Raw genomic sequence first — 12,416 nt, forward strand, 5'->3', positions numbered from 1 at the left:
TCAAGAGTTGGAGACCAGCCTGGGCAACATGGTAAACAGATTTATATATCAAGGCCAGAGAGGTTAAGAGCACGTGCTGTCCCTGCAAGAGGACAATTGTTTGTTCCCAGTACCCATGTGGCAGCACAGAACTGGCTGTCATTCCAGTTCCAGAGGATCAGACCTCTTCTTCTGGCCTCTACATGTACACCATGCAAGCAGTCATGCACATAAAATAAAAGGAAGTATATCTTTTTAAATAAAGAGTATAGATAAGGGCTGGAGAGCTAGCTCAATAGAAAGAGTAAAAGAAAGAGTACTTGTTGATCTCGCAAAGGACCTGGGTTCAATTCCCAGCACCCACATGGGGTTTCATGATATCCATAACTCCTGTTCTAGGGGATGAGACACTGTCTTCTGGTCTCCACGAGCATCAAGCACACATGTGATGCACATGCTTACACACAGGCAAACACTCCTACTCATGAAATAAAATTTAAATTGTGTATTGATTATGATTGTTGATTTGAAGCCTATATTATGCTTTGTATCCTAACACCCCAACCTGGCACAACTCACTCAATAATTCCATTGTTCTCTGTAGACCAAGCTGACCTTCGCAATTCTGCCACAGCCTCTGGAGTAGCTAGGATGACAGCTCTATGTCTCCAGGCCTGGCTTCTACCATCCTTTAAAGCTAGTTAGACTGAGCTTAGCGCCATATACCCTTAATCCCAGCACGCGGAGGCGGAGGCGGAGGCGGAGGCGGAGGCAGATGGATCTCTGTGAGTTCAAGGCCAACCTGGTCCACAAAGCAAGTTCCAGGTCAGCCAGGGCTACAAAGCAAGACTCAGTCTCAAAAAAAAAAAAAAAAAAAAAAAAAGAGTTGCCACCACCACCCCTACCCCTGCACACCAAAACAAACAAACAAACCTCCAAAACAAAACAAAACACAAAACGAAACCAACCAACCAACCAACCAAACAAACAAACAAAATACCCCAAAACCCTGCCAGTTGCTTCCAAATGACATAGTAACACGTAAGTCAAGTGGATTCCAGAAAGTGGAACTTGGTCAAGGGTGATATTGGCAGGAGACACCCCAGCATTGTATAAATAATGCATACAGCGAATCTGGCTGTCCCATAATTTCCAGAAACATGAGACTGTGGAGACAGAAAGGCTCAGGAAGCCATGGCTCTCTGTGTCTGGAAACAGAGAACATAGCTGGTGTTATTCAATCACCAGCCGCTTCTACAGTCAGGACGCTGGGGGATTAGTCACTCCAAATATAGAAGTATCTTTGACTGTGTTCACCCATCTCCCCGTATACGCCAGAGACACAGAAACCACAAGCTAACCAGGACTCAGCTGCAGGCAACTCATCGTGAAGACCTTAGAAGTGAACATCACGAATACTGGCAACAGGATGGGGACCTGGCTCAGCGCATAAAGTGTTTGCTTACCACACAAGTTTGAGGACCTAAGTGTGGGTCCCCAGCACCCACGTAAGAGCTAGGTAATAGTACCATGCACCTCTAACTACTAGCACAAGGGAGGCAGAGGTGATCCCTGGGGCTCACTGCCTAGGCAGGGTAGCTGACATCAGCTAAGTCCAGGTTCTTGAGAAACTCAAAAAATAAGGTGAAGGTAAGGAGAGATGGCTCAGTGGTAAGAGCACTTTTTGCTCTTACAGAGGATTATGGTTTAGTTCCTAGAACCCACATACTGGCTCACAGCCGAATGTATCTCCAGTTCTGGGGGATCCAGTGCCTGCTAATCACCCCAGGCACTAGATATACTTTCAATGTATAAACATACTTACAAGCCAAACATTCATACACATAAAATAAATCTTAAAAAAAAAAAAAAAACAGGATAAAGTGCAGAGAAACATAGGAAGATACTCAAAGTCAATCTCTGGTCTCCATATGTGTATACAAAGATGAACACACCTGCTGGGCGGCCGGGCGGTGGTGGCGCACGCCTTTAATCCCAGCACTTGGGAGGCAGAGACAGGCGGATTTCTGAGTTCGAGGCCAGCCTGGTCTACAGAGTGAGTTCCAGGACTACACGACTACCCAGAGAAACCCTGTCTCGAAAAACCAAAAAAAAAAAAAAAAAAAAAAAAAAAAAGACGAACACACCCACATAGGGACGCACAACACATGCACGCATTAGCAAAGGACAAATGACAGAGGCAAGAGAGGCCAGCAGTGAGTAGCCAGGTTCAGGCCCCAGGGTCTGGGGTATCAGATAAGGAGAAAAGAGGAGAGGAAATTCCCCAGGCAACAGGGACAAAGATGAGGGTTCCTAATGGGCAGGTGATTTCTCAGTGTCAATATGCCCAGGAGGAGAGGGGTGGATGGGATCTAGGCTTCAGCAACCTTGTCCCTTCCCACCTATCTGCTCACAAGCAGTGCCCAGCCACAAAGTGCTCTGTTTAGTACTGTGATAGGATCAGGGCAGAATCAAGCCCAGTCTTGATAAGCTCCCCTTTTAGAAAGGGAAACAGAAGAATAGCCGCCATACTTGGATGGGCCCTGTGGAATGGGCAACAGGAGGGAGGGAAACACTTTCAGAGGCTATTACTGGAGACTGGGCTTGACCGAATAGAAGTCACCAACACACAGAGGTCCTTGGAGACGGCATGTTCTGAGAACACTGAGAAAGTGGAGTTTGCCAGAATGGCTGGAGCTTGGGGGTGAAGTGGAAGTAGGACATTCAGCTGAAGACTCAGCCCAGGCTTCAGCCGGTCACTGCAGGATGGTAATTGGGAAGTCCCCAGTCACTGCACTTCAGAACATTCTAGTCGTGGAGGACATTCTACTTGCGTTTGCTCTCTTCTCATTTCCTATCACCTGTCCATTTTCTCACGGAGCTTTGGGAACTTGGACAAACATGTCAACCTTTTTACAGTAAGTAAGGCTAACGCGCCTTTAGACTAGTTGGAGAGAAGTTATTTATGAACTCTGTCACTTGAGCTTCAATAGGCACAACACACAAGGACCTTTGACTTAAGCCCGAGAGCTCTAGGGCAGATTAGAAGGAAGATTGCACCCCAGAATTGGCTGTTCTTGGGAAAGGAAGGTCCAGAGAGCCTATGGCCTAGTTTTTTCATCTCTTTTCCTCCACCTCTTAAAGGTAAAGGCCACCTTAGACTGTCTCGAAAGGACTGTGTGACTTAGGTTAAAAGGTTGGCTGTTTTCTCAGATAGGAAGTGAGGGTGATGTCCTTCCAAACCAGAAGTTTTACAGTTGGTTGGTTTGTTTGTTGTTTGTTGTCTTAGGGGCAGAAAAAAAGTTTTTAGTGTTGGGAATGAAACTCAGGGCCTCTCCCGGGGCTGGAGAGATGGCTCAGCCATTAAAGGCTAGGGTCACAATAAAAAACTCAGGCCTCTTACATTCTAGGCAGGAACTCTGCCACTGAGCCGTGGTCCCACCCTTGCTGCTGCAGGCTTCCTGAGTACTGAGACTGTAGACGTGAGCCACTGTGATGCCTGGGGATCACTTTCTATTTTCTGTGAACAAAAAATGTATTTCTAGCTGGGGGTGGTGGCACATGCCTTTAATCTCAGCACTCAGAGAGGCAGAGGCAGGTGGATCTCTGAGCTCGAGGTGAGCCTGGTAAAAGAGCAAGTTCCAGGGTTCCAGGACCCAAGACTACACAGAGAAACCTTGTCTCAAACAAACAAACAAACAAACAAACACAAAAGGTAAGTAAATAAATAAATAAATAGTCCTCCCCCCCCCCCTTTTGACAGGGTTCCATTTCATTATGTAGCCCTGGCTATCCTGGAATGCACTATGTATAGACCAGGCTGGCCTCAAACTCACTATGTAGACCAGGCTGGCCTTGCACTCAGAGAGGTTCCCTGCTGGATTAAGGACCAAGTGCCACCACACATCACCTGTTTGAGATCTTCTCTCTTGATTTCTCCACCCTAAACAGCTCCTGAGAGGATGCCGAGGAGGAAACTTATTTTTTTGTATTTTGTGGGTTTGTTTTCACTTGTGCTGAGGATTGATCTGGGGATATCTTATTTGCTAAACCTTTGAGCTACACATCCGTACTAAGGGAAGGTGTCATTCATTCACTCATTCATTCATTCTTGCGGAGAGGGGAATGCAGACACACATGTACATGGGACTTAGAGGACAGCTTGCAGGAGGCGCCTGTTCCACCAGGGATTCCAGGGATTGAATTTAGGACCTCAGTGTTTGTACAGCGAGATTTTTTTTTTTTAAAACTATTATTCCATCTCTCCAGCCCCAAGGAAGGTTTTTGTTTTTCAAGACAGAGTTTCTCTGGGTAGCTTTGGCTGTCCTGGATTCAAAGCCTGAGGAAAGTTTTTAAACTTCAGTGGGACACAGTTTCAAACCCACTACACCACAAGAACCCAGAAGATGGATATTCTTTCTATCCCTACTCCCATACCCCAAGAGGAAAGGAACAAGGTTGCTTGACACCATGGAGACTCTGTAACACCTTCAAGTAGTGAATATCTTCTCCCAACACCTTCCAAGAGATAAGACAAGCCAAATCCACAGCCTGCGGTTGTGGAACAGCCCAGGGCCCACAGCAGGAGTGACTTAGATGAGAGAATTGGAACAGAAGGAGGAATGAGGGAAGCGGGTGCCTGCTCATTCTCCTAAGCATCCCCCTTCCTGGCAGCTGCTTCTGTGGGCTTCGTAATCCCCTTCCCTCACCTCCGCCCCACCCTCTGGCCGCCCACCTCTCCTCCACCCACCCCATTCATCGGTAGGAGGGGACCATATTAGTGCAGCACTTCAGGGCCTGACAGATCCTTTCTGGGTGCCCCCCACATGTAACCACTTAACCCCTAGCACAAAAGGCCACGCTGAATGGGCTTGAAGCCAGTGGCTCGTGCGGAGGGGGAGGTCTCAATAGGATTTGGGGAGCTGGGTGTATAAAGCGCTCTGCTCCAGCGGCCCTCAATGGAGGAGCTGAAGTCAGGCATGTGCCGAGGGGAGGAGCCCGGCAGCTGCATCCCGCCCCTGAACAATGATTTATTCATTCTCTTGGCACGCTCAGAGGAAACAGGCTCCAGGGAACGTGGCCCCACAAATCGCCCTGGGCCTCAGATAATTCCCACCATCATCACTGAAGTTCAGAGACCTCACTCCCCACGCCCATAATTTATTGTCTAAAGCTTGAGGTTCCTCTTCCCTGTTAGGGAGGCTTCTGGAAGTCCCAGGTGGGGGTGGGATGGGTCAGGCAGGCATCTTCCTTTGAGGGGGCTGCACCCAATCAAGTTTCTTCTGGTGCCCATCTCACAGTCTATAGAAACCCATGTACACACCCCTCCCTAAAGTAAAGCAATAAAATTGCAAGGCACATAGGGTAGCTTGGTGTAGAACTGCCTGCACAGGGTAGGTCAGAGGAAGAAGCAGGGTGTTGAGTGGCTTGTTCTAGACCAACTGATAGGCAGTAGGAAAGCCATAAAGGCTTGGTTGCTGGCCAAAAGTATTGCCCTTGCTGTCCCCACTCATCCAAGCCACATTCCTGCAGAGGAATCTCTGGAAATGTTGGGGATTGAGAACCATAATAAAAATAGGTGCCGGGCGGTGGTGGCGCACGCCTTTAATCCCAGCACTTGGGAGGCAGAGGCAGGAGGATTTCTGAGTTCGAGGCCAGCCTGGTCTACAGAGTGAGTTCCAGGATGACCAGGGCTATACAGAGAAACCCTGTCTCGAAAAACAAAACAAAACAAACAAACAAACAAACAAACAAAAAAAATGGGTAAGCTCTAGGTAGGTACAGTGGTGCACACCTAGTAATCCTAGCATTTGGCAAACCGAGGCAGGAGAATCATAAGTTTGAGGATAGCCTGGGGCTCCATGAATAGAACCTATCCAAAGGGGGGGTAAAAAAAGTCAAATGTCAGACAAGTAGTTTCTTTCTTTAAAAAAAAAATTATTTTGCCTACGTGTATGCATACGCCCTATGGGAGTGCCTGATATCCAGCTATAGCTCATAAAATCAAGTACCCTTTGGGTGTGGGTCAGAGGAGGGTGTTAAGTCCCCTTGTACTGGAGTTCTGGATGGTTGTGAGCTGCCCTGTGGATGCTGAGAATCGATCCTGGGTCCTCTGTAAGAGCATCCAATGCTCTCAACCACCAAGCCACCTCTCTAGCCCCAAGGCCAGTAGCTTCAAGAACAAAATTATGACAAGCGATTATGTCTTCCCGCCTCCATAGCTCATGTCACCAGGGCCAGACATTAAAAAAAAAATCATAATAAATAAAACTAAAAAAAAAAAAATCAATGTTAGCGCAACGGGAGTGTCAGGTTGATGTGACCATCCTCAGACTGGCCCCTGGGCCTCCGAGCTCCAAGCTTGTAATTACCTTGTCACACAGAAAACAAATCTACTATGGGCCTTCCCAGTGAGAGGTGGAGATCCCAGGTCGTCCAGTTGGGAAGGGGAGGGAACAGCAGGAAGACTGATAGATACTCAGTGCAGGAGGTGGAGAGCTTGAAACTGACAAGGCAAAGCCTAGAGAGCTCAGAAAGTTTTCTTCCTTCAGAAAGAGGGGGGGACACACCAGGGGAGAGGATACAGTGACTAGGAAGGGGCCTAAGGAGACTGGCTCTAAGCCCCTTCCAGGAAGCCTCAAGGGGGCAATTACTAAGAGGCTGCTGCCCTCTGGTGGACACAAAAAGAACCATCAACGTCGCCAACGCTGAAATCCCTTCTTTTCAGGTGACCTCCATGGCTAACATCCTCGAAGGTTCACAGGTTGAATTCCTCAGGAACGAAGGTGATACAGAGGGTAGCATTCAATCAGAATGTTTATTGAGAAGTTTTTTTATACATGGCACGGTGACACCAACCTTTAATCCTAGAACTCAGGAGGTAGAGCCAGGGGGATCTGTAAGAATATGTGGTCTACATAGTAAAGCTTTGTCTCAAAAAGAAAAAAAAAGTATCCCTGCTCTCTGGCTGGGGGTGTACCACAGCACTGCCTAAGCCATGCATAGTAGTGCATGGTGCAGAGCAGTAATCCCAGCACTCAGAGAGCAGGGGCAAGAGGATCAAAAGTTTATAGTAAGTTCCAAGTCAGCCCGGGCAACATAAGACCCCGTATCAAGCAAGCAAATGAATAACCCCGGTGCCTTTGAGCTCAAAATCCATGGAAACAGGAAAGAAACAGGTCCAGGCAAAGGAAGCTGAGAGGCAACATAAGTCTGTGCCAGTCTCAGGTCCCCACAAGGAGCTGAGCTTAGAGTGGCTCTTCCGAGTTGTCCCTGCCTGATCTGAGCTGGCCATGCCTTTATACACCTGTAACCACTGCAAGGGAGTTGTGCTGGAAAGAGACCTGGCCTTGCAAGGTGCCCTGTGGCTGTGACAAGTCTCAAAGGGGTGAACACAGGAAGCTGTTCTCATAGTGTTCCCAGCAGCTGGGCCAATAAAGCCTTCAGTGATGGGTTCACCCCACACACCAGAGCTGCTCCTCAAACGTGCTAAATGGACCACAGGTTCAGCTTGGACTACAAGCTCTGGGCTCCAGGTTCAGTGGGACAGTGTTACTGTCCAGCCACTGGCTGCTATGCTCTGAGCCTCATGCTCAGGCCAGCTTAATACTTAGACTGTGGACTCATTCACCCAGCTACCATTCATGGAGATTTCCTGGGCCAGGCCTGGAGGCAGACAATTTCCATTTTCTTTATTTAATCCTCACAACTGTGGGGCGAGCATTAAGTCAGATTATTCAGATGAGATCAAGTTATTAAGTGGCTTTCACAGTCCAATGACACTTTAAAAAATGATACTCACAATGGGACAAGTGTTATTTCTGCTGTCAAAGATTCTTCAGGCCACAAAAGGTCTTGGCTCTGTCCTGCCTGTGTGTGCTATCTGAACTGGATGGCTTGAGGTTTGCAGTCAGAGTGCAGTTTCAATTATAGTCAAGAGTTCTGTTCCACAGCCCCAGCTTCAGCTCGTTCCTAACAGTGCTGCTTCCCAGAGGTATGAGAGCCACAGTCTGTAAAGTCCTGGCATAAGCTACCGACAGCCAAGAGGAAGCAGGGGACTGTGTTCCAGAAACCCCTCAGCGCCCTGTATCTCCTGCTGATCTATCTGTTCTGTAGAAGACAAAGATGGGGCAAAGAAAGGCATCAGCTGCTGCTGTGACAGCCCTGACTTGTTCTCAGCCTTGGTCAATTAAGCCTTTCCCGCCCTGGTAGTGTGCATCTGTAAACCTAGAACTTGGGAAGCAGAGACAAGTGTGTGAGTTTGAGGCTAGCCTGGGCTACACAGTGAGACCATCTCAGAAAATAAAACCAGAACCTTTCAGCACATCCAGGCATCAACACGAAGTAGTTTCCTCATTTTAGTTTAAATTAGAAAGAGGGAGGAGGGGTCCTTGGATATTATTTCTTTCTGAGAATGAATGGAGACATTTACTCAATACTCTCCTCTCCTCCTCACTATAACACACACACACACACACACACACACACACACACACACACACACACACACACACACCATCTTACCTCCTGGGCTCCCAGAACCTAATTTTTCACGTTTAGAAAACCCAGATGATTTTTGCCTGGGTCCATCTGGTTTTCCAAATAACCTGTCTTTTTGATAAATAACGTAAGTTAAATTAGACAAGACAAACAAAGAGGGGGTGAACAATCACCTTTTCCCCCCTTCTCTCAGCCTCTGAGAAAAAGAGGGGGCTGAAAAGCCCAAAGCACAGTCCAGTCCCAATTGGGCCCCAGAACTTTCAACCCTTTGGACTGGGCCCAGTGCTTCCCCAGGCTGGAGCCAGGAGCAGCTCTGTCACCCCACTGCTGGCCCACTAACCCACCAGCCATAGAAAACACCACATGCAGCGTTTCATCTGAACATTAGCAAAGAACCCAAGTGTTCAACCCCAAAGCTTCTTCCAATCACCCTAAGGCTGTGGCTACTTCAAACTCCCTCTTCTCATTATGTACCCACCGCAGGGAAGGACGAAATCAATACACTGAAAATGAAAACCCTTTAAGGTGAGAGAAGATAGGAAGAAAGGGGACTGGTGGGCATGGATAAAACTAAGATGCTACAACTAAGGGACCAAGAGATCTGCTGCCTTGTTCTCAAAAGGTTACGAGGCTGACGCCAGCTGCACACAAAGCCAGGCCTACTTCCCTGGTTCACTTCGAGAGTCCTGACAATACCCACAGGCCTCCATTCCTACAACAGTCAAAGTCTCAGAACAGAACTAACTGCCGTTGGCTGCTGGACTAGTCCCATGGGCTGGGAGGCCGCAGAGCTTTGCTGAGGTGCGGCTTCCCCTACCCACCATGCACCCAGGCATCAGCCCTATCCCCTCCTGAGCAGCGTGTTAGATATGCAGTGTTAATTATGTATAATCAGCCACAGTCCATCATACCTTTAGACCAACCATAACCCAGTGAGCTGCATAAAGTTAGTGTCCATGAGCACCTTCCAGTTGAAGGGTAAAGTCTAGAGAGACTGATTTATCACACCACTTGTAAGTGACAGACAGTCTCACAGCCATATCTACTATTCCATCCTACACTGGGAAACTTTATAAACAAGCCAGGCATGGTGGCTCACACCAGCTCTCCTGGCGCTGTGGAGGCTAAGAGAGGACTGCAGTGAATTTAAAGCTAGCCAAGGCTACACAGCAAAGTCTAGGCCAGCTATATTGGACTAACCTGTAAGTTCTTACCTCAAAAATACACAAATAGGAGGCCTGACAGATGGCTGAGGTAGTTCATAGCTCTAGGGGCTCAGTGTAAGGGAGTGGACTGAGGCTGGGAAGCAGGGTTTTGTACTGCAGGGCCTGCTGGGCTCTGAGGAGTTCAAACTTTATTCTGAGTGGGATAAACTAAGTGAAGAGTTTATTTGATGAATTAAAAAAATATATTTGTAGACTCATTTATGTGTATGTATGTACTGCCTGAGTTACAGAAGGTTGTAAACCACCATGTGGGTGCTGGGAATCAAACCCATGAAGTGTTCTTAACTGCCGAGCCACCTCTCTAGCCCCTAGTTGGTTGTTTTTTCTTTTTTAAGAAAGATTTACTTATTTATGTCTATGAGGACTCTATTTCCATGTATTCCTCCATGACAGAAGAGAGATTCAGACTCAGACAGAAGAGGGTATTATCAGATCTCATTACAGATGATTGTGAGTCACCATGTAGTGGCTGGGGATTGAACTCAGGACCCCTGGATGGGCAGCCAATGTTCTTAACCGCTGAGCCGCTGGGCTGGAGAGGTGGCTCAGCGATTAAGATCACTGACTGCTCTGCCAGAGATCCTGAGTTCAATTCCCAGCAACCAACCACATTGTGGCTCACAACCATCTGTAATAGACTTTGATGCCCTCTTCTGGTGTGTCTGAAGACACCTACAGAGTACTCATATACATAAAATAAATAAATCTTAAAAAAAAGAAAAAAAGAGAGAGAGAAAAACAAACAGCCTATTTTACATAGGGTTTCACTATTACAGCCCCCTGCAGGCCTGAACCAGTCACTCAGGCTTACCTCTAACTTAGGATAATTCTCCTGCCTCTGCATATTGAGTGCTAGCATTATAGGCATTCACTACTACACCCAGCTGTGAAAGCTTGCTTTTGTTGGTAGGGATTGAACCCCAAGCCTTGTGCCTGTTAAGCAAACTCCCTGCCAGTGAACAGCAACCCGTCCCGGGGGAAGGTTTAAGTTAGACAGTGCATCCTCCACACATTATATATGTGTAAAGGTCACCTTCTGGCTTCGTGTAGACTGGATGCAAGGGAAGCAAAAGCAGAAGTGGGGACATCAGGAGACTGCTGTGGTACCTTGGAAAGAAGCTGCAATTCAGAGCACAGCACTGGCTGCAGAGCCGGAATAAGCGAGCTGATTCTAGAAACAAGTTATAAGAAAGAAGCCTGGTAACAAAGGAGAATGCTCTTCATTTTTCCTACTTGAGGGACAGGGGAAGGGTTATAACTATTTTTTTAAGGTTTATATTTACTATTTTAAATGTATGTGCTAGTGTGAGTTTGTGCAGTGCATGTGTCTGGGGGAGGCGAGAGGCACTGGGCTCCCCTGAAGCTGGAGTTACAGGCAACTGAGAGCCACATGACATGGATACTGGGACCTGAACTCACGTCCTCTAGAAGAGCAGCCTCTGAGCCATTAGAAATTAACTTTTCAGCAGGGTGTGGTGGCATAGGCCTTTAATCCCAGTACTCAGGAGGCAGAAGCAAGCAGATCTCTGAGTTTGAGGCCAGCCTGGTCTACAGAGCCAAGTTCCAGGACAGCCAGGGCTACACAAAGAAATTTTGTCTCAAAACAAAACAAAACCCAAAACACACCCAACAACAACAAAGGAAAATAAATAAATAAAAATAATCTCAAACCAGAAAGTTTACAGAGAAGTGACAGGGGATCCTATGGAGATCTGAGAGGCTCGGCCTCTAGAGATTTGGGGAATATAATTAGATATTTTATAGGAAGAGACTACACAGTCTATGGAACTGTGGACTGAAGTGGTTAGATAAGATAGAGACTGGTTTAAATGGCTTCAATACTGTCTGCACCTACTTAAAATGAGGAAGAGACAAAGGAGCGACACTGACAAACAGCGTCCCCCAGACTTAGGCTCTCGTTCCCTCTAATAGGTAATTTCCAAGATGGTGGAGCTGAGTCCTACTAGGAGTCAGAACGACAGATGCTGGTGGCTCGATACTCTGGACAAATGGCATGTGGGTCAGGCAGAAACTCTTCAGTCCTGTTAAAAGGTGGAAGCCGAGCATGACTTCTGGAAGGTATTTCATAGTGAAAAGTGACCTATAGTTAAAGACTACATTTTTCTTTCTCTAAAGTGTAGCGAGAACTTCTTGCTCACTGTACAGAAGCACCACCTGTCAATAAAAAAAACTGATGGCCTATTATCTGAGGCAGAAAATAGGAGGGAGAAGGGAACTCTGGGATAGAGTCAAGCGTGGGAACTCTGAAGGAGACAGACACCTGAAACTGAGGCAAGATAACTATGTGGCAGACATAGACTAGAATAAAAGGGTTAGGTAAGTTATGAGAGAGTTGAGGAACAAGCCCAAGCTTATGGCCTAGGCATCGATTCAAACATAAAAAGCCCCCGAGGCATTATTCTGGGAACAAATAGACTGGATAGAAAAGCTTGCAACTGCAAGCTTAAGAATGTTCTTGGGAACCAGCAAAACAGCTCAGCAGGTAAAGGCACTTGCTGCCAAACCTGAGGGGTTCAATCCCCAAGGCTTATATGGTGGAAGGAGAAAACGAACTTTTGCAAATTATCCTCTTATTTCTACATGTGTGTCCACACATACACACAAACATAAATGAAATATAGCAAGATTAAGAAAATAGAATGCATTTACCCAGAGACTCAACGAAAAGCAATTTATTTCCCAGATTTCTCA

Source organism: Arvicanthis niloticus, chromosome 5 (genome assembly GCF_011762505.2).
Source record: "Arvicanthis niloticus isolate mArvNil1 chromosome 5, mArvNil1.pat.X, whole genome shotgun sequence".
In the NCBI taxonomy this organism is placed as follows: Eukaryota; Metazoa; Chordata; class Mammalia; order Rodentia; family Muridae; genus Arvicanthis; species Arvicanthis niloticus.